Below are 14,500 nucleotides of genomic sequence, written 5' to 3' on the forward strand. Positions count from 1 at the left end.
GCAGCACTAGCTAGTCAGGTCTAACTCATACCCACTCATGTATTTATCTAACCGATTTTTAAAACGACACAACGTTTTAGCCTCAATAACTGTACTCGGGAGTTTATTCCACTCATCCACAACTCCATTACCAAACCAGTGCTTTCCTGAATCTGAATTTTTCCAACTTGAAACCATTGCTGCGAGTCCTGTCTTGGCTGGAAATTTTCAGCACGCTATTTATTTATTCCTGTTTTCCATTTATACACCTCGATCATATCCCCCCTAATTCTACACCGAATGGGAGACTCTTGCTGCTCCAGCACCAAACCCTAGTGCAGCACTGGCTTACAAACAGTCAAGCTGGGATAGCCCAATTGCTGAAAAGGTGCTTGCCAACATGCTCAGGGCTGCAACATCAGATAGGGAGATTGCCCGTCTCCAGGCTGTGAGTGCACATCACTCCAGGGACTTCCTCCAAACAGTTCCCATATCGGCAATGGGAACGCGACTCGACCCTAAGACCCTCCGTATTGCAGTGGCTCTGCGCCTTGCTGCCCCAATTCACACAGAATATATGTGTATTTGCGGCGAAGTGCAAGCAGACCAATACGGTCTACATGGTCTTAACTGTTCCAAAACCAAGGGCTGGCATGCAAGACACAATGAGGTCAACGACATCATTAAGAGAACCCTTGCTACAGCTGGATGCCCTGCCGAGAGGGAGCCACGATCACTTGCAGCAAACAATACCCACAACCCAGCAAACCGCCCCGACGGGATCACCATCTATCCTTGGAAGAATGGCAAGCTCTTAGCATGGGACTATACCTGTGTGTCCACACTGGCTGACACCTTTATCCATCACAGCGTGGGGCGACAGGGAGGAGCTGCTGACCACAGGGAGGAGTACAAGATCACCAAGTACAGGGACATTAGCCAACAGTATCAATTTGTCCCAGTGGGATCAGAGACCTTGGGATCATGGGGAAAAAATGCCACACGTTTCCTTAAAGAATTGGGTTCCAGACTCATCGACACCACCAGGGACCCAAGGGCAGCCACTTTCATGTTCCAGCGCCTCAGCGTCGCTATCCAGAGGGGAAATGCTTGCTGCATACTTGGCTCACGTCCAGCCTCGGAGGAGCTGGAGGAAATTCATCATCTTTGATACATTGTGCCATTGTATTCATGTTTATGTTTTTTTCTGTAAATGTATTTTGTTTATTAATAAATGTTCATATGTATATATATATATATATATATATATATATATATATATATATATATATATATATATATATATATATATATATATATATATATATATATATATATATATATATATATGAAACAAGATTCAATTATATTCCTGTCGACCATGGACTTGCTTGATACTACTTTCTCAACTTATTGAAAATCAATTGGATGGTTATTCATGTAAGAGATTTTAACCATCCAATTGATTTTCAAAAAGTTGAGAAAGTAGTATCAAGCAAGTCCATGGTCGACAGGAATATAATTGAATCTTATTTCATAAAAAGCAGTTTTGACAATAATATGAATATTTCCTTTGGTTTATATAAATTTGATCCATTTATAATTAATAGAATTTGGGAAGAATTTAATAATACACTGGACAAATAATAATTTTAAAAATTTTCTTGGGTAGAATAGTTTGTTGGTGGGTTGTGCAAAGGACCTGTCCAGTTGGGCCGGCGCGCGTCAGGTGTTTAACCGTTGTGGGATCTAATAGTGAGGTGTTGGCCAGACCCCTTGTATACTTTTCTTGGATGCTTTACTTTCATAGTTCCTTGATAATGTGAGTAGTCACGAAAACGCTTGGAATTTCTCTATTCTTTCAGAGTGGTTGTTTTGCGCGCATTATATATATATATATATATATATATATATATACAAGGAATTCGCGAGAGCATGCGAAATATACACAAACACTGATCTCTGGCTGAAGGAGACTCGAACCTACGAACCTTAGGACAAGGTACGCAGTGCTTTACCAATCTACCCACACTGGACCAATACCTTGGCGTGTAGCATGCGCTACACGTTTGATCCAAGGCAGCCAGCTTTCAGGGAGAAGGATTACAGCTTTTCATCTCATCCCCTGCATGCATCAGCCTTACTAGAGATTTGAACAATGCAAGGAATTCGCGAGAGCATGCGAAATATACACAAACACTGATCTCTGGCTGAAGGAGACTCGAACCTACGAACCTTAGGACAAGGTACTCAGTGCTTTATATATGTCGTTTTGGCCCACCTCAGGTGACCGAAAATCACATGACACTAACCCACAGAACCCCGCAATCCTACAAGAATCAAGCACCCCGCAGAGCTAGGTGTTTTACCTTGATCCGAGGACATACGGTGGTGTGAGTGCCTCTGAGTTAATTTCATTCTACTCGGCTAGTCGCAGTGTTATTGATTCGATACCACTCGTTCGTGGTTACAGTAATATATATACTGCTCGTGAAGGCTAGTGCACCAAACGGGGAGTAGAATGAAATAAGCTCAAGAGGCACCCACACCACTTTATGTCTTCGGATCAAGGTAAAACACCTGGCTCTGCTGGGTGCTTGGCGCAGCTGCGTTAATCAGCTGATGCATTAGTCATTTGACTGGTGCACAGCTTCTTGGCACAGCTGCATTATTATTATAATCAAAAAGAAGGCACAGCTGCATCAATTCTCATTTCTAAGTTAACAACTTTCGTCAACAATTGGCGTGGCGGATTCCTGAAGATATTAAGCCTTTCTTTTTCGGAGCCTCATTATATGCTTTGAAAAAGAAGGATGGAGGAATCAGACCATCGCTGTTGGTAACTTCGTCGTCTCCTTGCCAATGGGCAGTGAGAAACATTCGCACAGAAGCCGCTGGTTTACTCCAGCCAAACCAACTTCGCTTTGGGATCTCTTAAGGCAGCTCTTGCAGCAAGGGCCTACATCAGGGACGTACCAGAAGACAAGGCCGTAGTCAAACTAGACCTTAGGAATGCTTTTAATATTTTGAAAAGAGATGTAGTCTTGCCAGCTGTTCGAGAGTAGTTCCCCAGTCTTTTTCCGTTTATTTCAACTGGCTACAGCCAAACTTTAATTATTTTATTTGGAGAGCATGAAATCACCTCATCAGAGGGTGTTCAGCAGGGAGGCCCACTCGCTCCGTTTCTCTTCTGCACAGCGCTAAGAGAACTAACTACCAGCTTGCGCAGCGAGCTCAATATCTAGTATCTGAGTGATAGCACTCTGGCAGGTACGGACGAGTCCCTGCTAGAGCGACTACAGCTGGTGAAGAAAATATTCAAACAACTCCGGGAAGAGGATTGAACTTGCGGCAAGTGAGCGGTGAGCCTTAGGACTCGTTCTCAATCTCACCAAGTGTGAAATTACAACCAGAAAATAATTACAGCTGTGGGAACAATCCTTCCGGAAGTCTCAACCACAACTCCATCCAAGAGCATCCTATTGGGAGCACCGCTGTGTCCTCAAGGACAAACTGAATGACTTCAAGAGGATGGAGGAGAGAATAAGTGATCTGATGCCCATAGCGCCCTTTATGTTCTTACAAGGTGTCTGACTACCAAGACTAATTTATTTCTCGAGATACACATCTTTTGACAACTCAACACTGGCTTTAGGAAGATCACCAGTGAGACCAAGCAACTCTTCCAGTACGACTGGGAGGTAAAGGAGTGCACAAGGCAACTCAGGTATCATCACCTACATTTCTGCCCTCGTGTATGGCTTCCAGTGAACTAGCAAAGGAAATTGTCTCCGAACGCTTGAAAGGTGCGGTAGGAGCTCAAGACGCAAAGTTCATCGAAGAAGCCGCCGCACAGAGGGAAAGCCTTTCAGATTCTTCAAGCCGACCAGCTCCTTCCAGAGAGCACAAGCAGCCCCACTTGTGGGACTGATCGTGGAAAAAATCGCCAACACAATTCTCAATAACACCTCAGGAAAGGAGAAAGCACGTCTCCTAAAGGTGAGGGCACCACATTCAGGAGATTTCCTTGTAGTTGTTCCTAATTCCTCCTTGGGCACTCAGCTCGACCCTCGGACCATCCGAACTGGTGTAGTTCTTCATCTAGACGGCCCATACTCACTAAACATATGTGCATTTGCTGCAGGGTGTCAGCTGATCAATTAGAACTACATGGTCTCATCTGTCATACGTCAGCAGGGAAGTATGCCAGACATGAGGAGGGCAACGACATCATTAAGCTAAGTCTCGCCACAGCCTGTTGCCCAGCATAACGGGAAAATCAGGTACAGAGGTCTGATGGAAGCCAAAGCGTCCAGATAGCGTCACCATGTTACCCTGGAAGGACGGTAAGGAGTCTGCATGGGACTACACTTACTTGCCATATTCTGAAGTCGAAGGGGGTGGGGCCGCCAGTTTCATGGAGATCCAGATCAACAAATACAGAGGTTCGCCACCATGCTATAACTTCGCCCCAGTAAGGTCGGAAACTCTTGGAGCATGGAGATAGTGTGCTCTAAAATACCTCAGCGTTAGGTGAAAAACTTATCACAGAAACCAAGGATTCCAGAGTGGACAACTTCCTCTTTCAGAGACTCAGTGCTGCGATCCAGAGGAAATATGCCTGCAGGATTCTGGGCACACGGCTCACCCCCGGGGAGCTGGATGAAGTATTTGTGATGTAGGCTCTGAGATGTCATTTACGTTCTTTTCACTGTATCTTCGTTAAATGTATTGTGTTTTTAAGTAAAGTTTACATAGAATATAGTGGATGGCAGAAGAAAATATTCAAACAGCTCCGGGAAGAGGATCGAACTTGCGGCAAGTGAGTGGATAAATTTTATTGTAGCCAACTGGCCCAGTGGCTTACGCACTGGCCTGAGTTTTACGACTTACATGCCACGAGCTCAATCCCCACCCGTACCGTGGTTTGTACGCTTATTCTCTTCTCTGATAATCACAGGGAAGCGCTAAACCCGTAGGGTTATACAGCGCATGTTGGGGGTGGGATAGAAGGTATTCAGGCTCAATTTAGGGAACTGGAGCACAGATCCAATTCCCTAGATCAAGAGCCCGTCACCACCATCAAGAAACCTCCCTTGAGGGGGGTCGAATCAGCAAAAGCACTTGACTTCGTTCCCAACACGCTCACACAAGACTGACTCAAGAAATCGTAATGACACGATTGCAAACAAACCATACCCCCGGCCGGGGGTATGGTACGCTCACACAAGTCTGCTGGATGCTCAAGCCTTCTTTGGGCCTAACAGCCTGTTGCTACTTGCTTGGTACAGGACGAGTGAGAGGTATGGAGGCAATGGAGACACCTGAGATGTAAGGATCGGTGAAGTTAGAGGGGAGGTGCGAGGGTGGTGAGGTGAGGTGACCTGTGAGGGTGAAGTGTAAGGGTTATTAGGTGAAGTGTGAGGATTGTTAGGTGAGGTGTGAGGGTCGTTAGGTGAAGTGTGAGGGTCGTTAGGTGAGGTGTGAGGGTTCTTAGGGAAGGTGTGAGGATTGTTAGGCGAGGTGTGAGGGTTTCTAGGTGAAGTTTGAGGATTGTGAGGTCAAGTGTGAGGTTTGTGAGGTCAAGTGTGAGGTTTGTGAGGTCAAGTGTGAGGTTTGTGAGGTCAAGTGCGAGAATTGTTCGGCGAGGTGAGGTGTGGGGGCAAGTGAGGCGAGGTGCCAGTTGACGTGGAGCAGTTCTTGTTCAGTTGACAGCAACAACTGGCCTCAGCTCTGTAAAAGGCAAGTGAACATATATGCCAGCGATTGACGGCTATCGCAGACTGGTAAACTGTTGCGTATTGTAGAACAATCTCTCATTCGCTGGACCCTAATTAACAAGAATCCAATCCTTTATCGCCACACAAAACAAGACATATTTAAGAGTAATATTATCGACATCTAACTGGGAATATCACTTAAGCATATTTTTTCTATAAATACACTTAATTATCACCACTTGACTGAAAATTTCGCATTGTTCTCCGTGAAAGCAAATTTGTGAACGAGTTTCATTTGCATTTCATACTACGCTGTAGACTCGTGGGGGTTAAACATCGCAAGGACCGATGGAGGCTTGATCCTCCGTTGACTAATTCCGCAACTCTGTCTGCTATACGAGCGTGCAATATTTAGCGAATTTCGCTTCGTGTATTTCTGCACTCTCGAAATGTTTCGGATATTTTAATATTATTCTCGATTAGGTTAGGTTACGTCTGCTTATGTAAGGTTAGGTAATGTTACGTTACCTTACCTCTGCTTAGGTAAAGTTACGTTACGTCTGCTTATGTAAGGTTAGGTAATGTTACGTTACCTTACCTCTGCTTAGGTAAAGTTACGTTACGTCTGCTTAGGTAAGGTTACATTACGTTACGTCTTCTTAGGTAAGGTTAGGTAAGGTTACATTACGTCAGCTTAGGTAAGGTTAGGTTACGTTGCGTCTGCTTAGGTTAGGTTACGTCTGCTTAGGTAAGGTTAGGTTACGTTACGTCTGCTTAGGTGAGGTTACGTCTGCTTAGGTTAGGTTACGTCTGCTTAGGTTAGGTTACGTCTGCTTAGGTTAGGTTACGTCTGCTTAGGTTAGGTTACGTCTGCTTAGGTTAGGTTACCTCTGCTTAAGTTAATTTATAATAATTATATTTAAGCATAATTATCTTACAGTAATGAAATGAAGTCGTCTTCACCACAGACACCATATCACTGTAGTAAAAACAGTCGAATAGGTGACTGTTGACGGCACTTTCAACAGTAGAAATCTGACTGTACTGTTGTAACCACACGCAGTGGCTGTCCGTTTTCTGTTTGTGCCTCAGATTTCGCTACGGTTTTTGTCTAACATTTATATAATTCCACCTATGGTACACTAAAATTTATTATTTTTTACTGATATAGGACAACCAAACCTAGCCTAACCTAACCTAGAAATGTGTTGCAAACCGTTACTGAAAAAGCGACATAACTGCTCGGAGGACAGGCCGAAGAGGTTGTAATATATGTACCAGCTCAAGCGTGAATCGTCTTAAGATAAGATAAGATTTCGTTCGGATTTTTAACCCCGGAGGGTTAGCCACCCAGGATAACCCAAGAAAGTCAGTGCGTCATCGAGGACTGTAACTTATTTCCATTGGGGTCCTTAATCTTGTCCCCCAGGATGCGACCCACACCAGTCGACTAACACCCAGGTACCTATTTGTTGCTAGGTGAACAGGACAACAGGTGTAAGGAAACGTGTCGGAATGTTTCCACCCGCCGGGAATCGAACCCGGGCCCTCCGTGTGTGAAGCGGGAGCTTTAGCCACCAGGCCACCGGGCCTGGTAAAGAGAGAAAAAAGTTAGCGGATGACCTGAATCACGAAACAAATTACCTATCTCGTAACTGCTTCTCCTATACTTAATGGAGACTAACCAACCTTCATACACGAAGAAAACTACAGCTAAGCTGCAATAATCAATGAGTAAATACTTGATTTGTTTAACCATTACGTTATTACAATTTCGTGAATTTCGTGACTTATAATGAATGATATGCGTGAGTGATACCAGGTATCTTTATATACCTTGTGTTGCGTCTCACTCATCAACTAGTTGGTATTGTATGCCATTTGAAATATGATACAGTATTATGAAGTGGGAATATACGCCAAACTGTGTGTACCACACATGGGTGTCATTCAGTTCTGATCATTGTGACTGAAGTGTTGTTAATATTCCTACAGTCGAAGATATTAAATGTATTGAAAAAACTGTATTAAGTGTTTCATTTATAACAAAATAAGAGGGTCTTTCAGATATATAAAATGTCGCTCAAAAACGCAAACTACCGCTTAGTGCCAATTGGTGCCCTACAGCAGAAACTGGTGCTCAGAAACAAACTGGCTCTCAACAGCAGAAATTGCAGATCAGAAGCACAAACTGCCACAACACTCCACCATCCCAAAACACTTCATTATTTCCCCTCTCTTACACGCACCTCACTCCCCCACTGTCTTGTTTTGCAGTAGTCACTGGAAAATTATAGCTAAGTCTTGCTCTACCTAAGGCAACTGAATCACCGAGATGAGTAGCAACGATGTAGAGATAGTCAGAGACTTCACCGAGGGCAACTATAGTGATTCAAGCAGATAGTGAATGTGGGAGAAGAGTGGTCACTAGGGGCCATGTAGTTAGTAGTGCTGGTTTAAGTAGAGTTCGTAGTAATAATAGTACTTAGTATTGGTAGTAAAAATATAAACATTAAGCAGAGTCCCGAAATCGTAACATTACGATTTTAGTACTTGTATAAATATTAGTGCTAGTAATATGAATAACTGTACCAATAGCATAATTAGCTTTAGAATTACGAAGAGTATAAATGGTATTTTAGTTGTATAAAAAGTAGACTTAATGATTTAGCAGATTAAATAAGAATACTTCATCCATTCTTAGTCTCCTGGTACTTATTTTTATACGTGATTATTTTCTTCTTCCCTGGTTTCATGCCAGCAATGTGACCAGAAAGCCTGAAAGACGAGGAACGAGAATTCTCTTATATTACGGTAACTTCAATGCCTAGAAAGAAACAGAGACAAACAGATTGTAGACATTCCTAAGCAGACAGCCTGTATATACCATAACGTCTTCTGCTGTCTATCCTTTCTAAATACCTCTGCCTTTCCCTTCCTTGTACTTATCGTCTTCCCAATTCACATTAGCCTGACCTTAGCCTCGTCCCCTCTTCATGAAGAGCCTTTTCTCTATTCTTCCTCCCCAGATCCTCTATCCTTCTCATATCCATTCGTTCTCACTCCTTCCTCTTCCCTTTCACTAGACTACCATCCACCCGACCACTCACTACACCTTGTCACAGCCGGACTGGTCAGACAACAGGTATCTTATTGGGTACGATGTTGCTTATATATTTATAGTGTTGATCTGAAAGTGTTAAGGTAAGACAGAGGAAGAGAGAGAGAGAGAGGAGGGGGGGGGGAAGGTTAGAACGATACGGTTGCATATAAACTGCACGGAACATACCACAAGAACGATGTGAAAAAAAATTCAGCATGGCTGAAAAAAATTCAGTATGGCTTAGAAGATCCTGAGCGCCAACGAACAGAACGCGTCCGTCCTACGCAATACAGACAACAAATAAACACCTTCATTCAGGTCCTGAATCTCTAGAACAAGTACTTAAGTCATAAACAGTATGTAACCAAGCCTTCGTATCAACGTTTAGGTGCAAGGATTGAATGAGCCAAAAATCTTCACTCTATTAGCAATGAAAACCTTAACAGGTATATTCGTCGGTAAACATAGGCCGTCCAACACAGGGTCATTTCTTCATAGGAAGGCATACGCAAAAATAAAAAAAATATACGAAGAGCACCAAAATCTGATTGTTCGTCGGCAAAGACAGAGAAAGACAATATCTGGTGATACAATTTCACCTCTGAATCGACAGCATTGGACTGTCGTTGCTAGTAATCAAGAAAAGGATGACCTACATGCATTCCATTTTGATATCAAGGCACAACCTCCGTGGCTAGCTGCTAGAGCTATGCCAGAGTTGTTGGAGATGGCAATTAGATGAAGATGTTCAGCTCCTCCTTAAATCCAGGATAAGAGAAAAGACTGCAAGGTAGGACGAGTCCAACATTACTAAGCAGATGTATCGATCATCTAGAATTGCCAACTCATAAGTAGTCTTTATTCAAAACAAAGATGGAGCCGTGCGATAACCCACTTCAGTATTTCGTGAACCCTTTAACATTCTGGTTACTGGTAAAATCCTTGTGGCAATAATCTCACGACAAATGAGAGCTTTTTCTTGGACTACAAAGTGATCATCAATATTGTTTCAGAAAACATCGCTCAACAGCTTGCCTGTTAACCTTTCTACAACGCTTGTGTGTAGTTCCACTGAACATGGTGAGATCTTTTAATTGGATTTGTTACCGAGGCCTCCTGGAAAATCTCTGGAAACTAGGAATCTTTTGCACTACTCTGCACTTGATTTCTTAATAGCGTAGTGTCAGTAAGCCACTCAGTGCTGTGGAATATCTACTTAAGCCACCTATTTCACCTAATCTCCGAATCTCATCCATATACAGATGACTCAACGTTAACATTTACTGACACTAATATATGGCCAATGCTCATAATTAATCACATCAATCACTACCTTTCATCTACATCGACTATATTTCTCGAATTACTCGCACTTGTAACAGGTTCTCGTAGCAGGTGGACAATTTAAAAAAAAAAGTTGATCTAATGAAGAGCAGCCCTCAAAAATATTTTGTTCCCTATATGTATTTTATTTAACATTAAATGAAGTTTCCATTTGTCAATTGATTATAAAAACGACAACGGCAAAGTAAACACTAAAATGAGCTAAATTAAAATAACAGTTGTAAGCTTCGTACGCAGGAGCTGTGAAGGTAACCTCTGTAAAACCCATATGCTTTATGGTCAATGATATTATAGTATTCTGAAGTAAGACACTTCGGCATCACATCACTCTGTAATAAAGATCAATGTGCTATCTAAACCTGGAATATAAGGTAGTCACATCACGACAACCTGATTTAAGGAGGCAAAGACATCGCAGTAACCTCGTTAATGATCAGTGACATCACAATATCCTGGAATACAGGTCATAGTTATTACACCCTGGTTTTAAGATCGGTGGTACGATTACACCCGGAATTTAGGGACGGTGGCATCACTACTACTTACACGATTCATGGTTATAATTTGGCCGCCCTCGTGAAGCCTAATGCGTTCTCTGAACCTATTAGAAATACTTAACATTCTTGTATAATTACTAAAATCATAAATAAATACAATATTTTTAATGTGTGTGTGTTGGCTGCAACACTGATGTGAAAACATTTATAAAATGATAAGTTTAAATAGGAATTATATGTCTCAGCTTAAAATATGGCAGCAAATTACAGAGTTAAATGCATTTTGGCTCGATATTAACAATTATTGTGCATCTGGGATGCACACATGAGCAGCCAGTCAGGATTCTGTTGAAATTCACATTATCACATCAGGTTACCACTGTCACATAGCCACAACACCCACATGGCTCTGGCTTCCTGCCCAGCTTTACAACTTCAAATATATAAATGTTTTGTATAGTGATATTAAACTGCGTAGGTAAAGAGTACAATTAAGGATGCACAGTGAATGTATGGAAGCATAGTAGAGGCAGAGATGCACAATGATAGCAGATAACATAATATAGACGGAGCCAGGAACAATGAATGAACACAGACTGTAGGTTCGGGAGGCACAGTGAAAATAATATAAAAAAAACTAAAATCTTTTTCAGGCTGCTGTTGAAAAGATGTATGCAAAAAGTCTTTCCGACTCAAAAAAATAAGAAAATAGGAGAAGACTGAATTCATTTATTTTTTCTATATGCCTGATATGCAGAGACATTTTTCCTATTTTTAAATAGTACAGTGGTGAAAGTCACTACTTATTGTTTCAAGAGTGTCAACACGATTACTTAAAAGATACATCGCAGGAGCAAAATGTCTTTTACAGGACTACTACTACTACTAATAATAATAATAATATCTTTATTTCTACAAGTACATGTACAAGGTGTACAGACTTGACATCAATGACATATTACTTTATAGAAAGCCCCTTGTTATGCAAAGCATTTCGGCCAAATGAGTACCTGGGTGTTAGTTGACTCCAGTCGACTAACGCCGAGGAACCCATTTTAATGTCCGAACATAGACAACCGGTGTAAGGAAATATGCCCAATGTTTCCACCCGGCCGGGAATCGAATCCGGACTGTCAGTGTGTCAAGCAAGAGCTTTCGCCACCAGGCCACGGGCCACCGTGGCCTGGTGAAAATGTATCTGCAGTGGGAGCTAGCTGTCATGGAACTAAATATTTATATTGCCGAAAACGAAAAACCAATCACTGATGGGTGGTTTAGAAACGCATGGAGAAAGAAATGGAGGAAATGTGCCCTAACAAGATTTCTTGTACTGAAAAAGACACTTATGTACAGTTTAGGACATTTATTAGAGGAAACGTTTCGCCACGAGTAGCTTCTTTAGTCCTGATGAAAAAGCCACTCGTGGCAAAATGTCCCTGAACTGTACATAAATGTCTAACTACTACTTGTCGGTATCACCACACCATTTTTCAAGATTTCTTATATCGTGAATTTAAGTTTAATATCATCTACAATCATCAGGCTCATTGATAACATGGAAGAGCTATATAACACATTGATTGACAAGGCAACACATTTTAAACATCTCTTTTTGGTACTATATAAAAAACAATAACATTCTAGGCACTGTTCAACTTGTTATGAGGGATATATATTACGATTTTAACAATGAGAAGTTGTGTACGCTGCAGTGTATGCAAGATACTATCGTAGCAGAAAATGTTTTCATAATAGTGAATGAATCTGTGTGCAAGTTTAACCTAAGATGGGACAAACAGAAGTGTATAGCAACCGATGGTCTAAGAACATGGAAGTAAAAATGAATGCTGAATTTCCCACGCAGTTTCTCTGCATTATTCCCGAGCAGACTTTGTGCAGTAAGATTTTCCAGTTGGAAAATGTGATGAGTGTTGTGTCAAGCATGAATTTTATGAGGAATCACGGCCTGAAAGATGACTTCCAATGTTCATCAGAAAAATTTTATGAAGAATCACGGCCTGAAAGATGACTTCCAATGTTCATCAGAAAAATTTGATGAAGAATCACGGCCTGAAAGATGACTTCCATTGTTCATCAGAAAAATTTGTGATATTTGGACTTAATATACTTCATTTTTCAAAATGCTTGTTCACTAAGGCAGGTTGTACTAAAAATTGATAGGAATCCACAAGCAAATTGTTTCATATTTAGAAACTGTTCAGGTTTACTCTAAAAATTTATAAAATTGGATAGGATTTCCATCTTTAAATTTTTTTTTCAGCATATCATTTGACTGGAGGTCAATAATTTCCATTTGAAACTGATCTGGGAGTGTTGAAACATTGCAGCTTTATTTCATCTGTTTATTTCATCTGTTTATTTCATCTGTTTATTTCATCTGTTTATTTCATCTGTTCTTCTAGTAAGATCAGAAAATCGTTTCTGAAATTGTTTGCTAGTCATTAATGATTTCTGTTTCAAATGAAGAAGGAAATTCTGTTTCAGTTTCTTCATTAACTTTTTCATAACATGGAAAATGAATCCAGTTAGAAAGTTAGAAATATCATCAGTTTTGTCTTGAATGCCTTGACAAGTGTGACTAGATCACAAATCAAATTGGTTTCACCTTGAAACTTCAGATTCGATTTATTCACATGGCTTGTCACGTCTGCAAAAATGCCAATTTCCAAAACCAGTCAGCGTTTGATAAATGTTTTTCGGGTTGATTCTTCTCTGTGAGAAATGAATCAATTTTCTTTCTTGGCAGAAAGAACCGGGATAGAACCTTTCCACAACTAGCGATCCAACTGTTGTATAATAAGACAATTCAACGAACTCAGAATCAGGTTCTTTCAGAAAATCACAATACTGCCGATGATTAAGGCCGTGAGATCAAATGAAATTTATTGTTGAAACAAAAGGTTTAAGAACGCAAGACATATCCACATATTTTCCACACAATGCTTGCTGATGGCTAACGTAGTGCAGAAACATAGGCTTGTAGAATCCACCATCCTCACAAGCTTTTGTGATTTGTCCAACCAAACCTTTCTTCACCCCAGACATGTTCTTTCCTTCTTCAATTGTCACGCATTGCAATTTATTCCATCCAGTAGACATCCTTTAAAGATGTCTTCTGCTGTTCCTGTGCTGTGCATGCTTTGCAATGATGCTGATTCTTGAGTGACATTGAACTCATTGTCGACGCCAATGATGAATATTAGGGGGTTGTGATGTGTCACATCATTCACTTCATCAAGTGTGAGAGAATAAAACTGAAAATTTCGTGATTTGTTTGTAACCTGATGAAATATTTTGCTTCCTATATCCTCAGTTCTACGAGCAACAGTATTTGGCGCAAGACTGAGGATTTTGAAGATTTTTTTTTTTTGGGGGGGGGGACATAACTCTCCCATTGCTTCAGTCATACAAACTTTGATCAGTGGTATACTCTTTTGCTTTCCTCTTTTAGTTAACACACAAGCTACTTTGTAAATGGCCCTGCTTAGAGCTTCATTTTCAGTTCTCTTCCGCGTAAAAATAACTTTGTTGGTATAGCAACCAGCATTGCATTAATTTTTTTCCGAACGTTGTGTTTCTATGAATTGGGAATAACTTGGTTTATGTTCGGTCTCATAGTGCCGACCTACATTGTACTCCTTCAAAACTGCAGCAGTTTCGTGGTATACGACACACAAGGCTTTATCACCTGTTTGTACAAAGAAGTACTTGACGCCCCATTCTTCATTAAACAGACGGCACTCACTCTCCGCTGTTCTGTCTTTTTCCTTCAGTAACTAAAGGGTGTATCTGAAAAATGAAAAGATTAGAACCAGAATTTCAACAAGTTTTGACAT

General features: G+C 41.1%; 1 protein-coding gene across 2 annotated transcripts in view; it reads right to left on the reverse strand.

Annotated features, from left to right (window-relative positions):
* LOC138855427 (uncharacterized) overlaps positions 1–14,500 on the reverse strand; it is an 801,190-nt gene that overhangs the window by 602,708 nt on the left and 183,982 nt on the right. The gene's annotated exons all lie outside the window — the stretch shown is intronic.

The sequence above is a fragment of the Cherax quadricarinatus genome, chromosome 5, assembly GCF_038502225.1.
Source record: "Cherax quadricarinatus isolate ZL_2023a chromosome 5, ASM3850222v1, whole genome shotgun sequence".
Lineage (NCBI taxonomy): Eukaryota > Metazoa > Arthropoda > Malacostraca > Decapoda > Parastacidae > Cherax > Cherax quadricarinatus.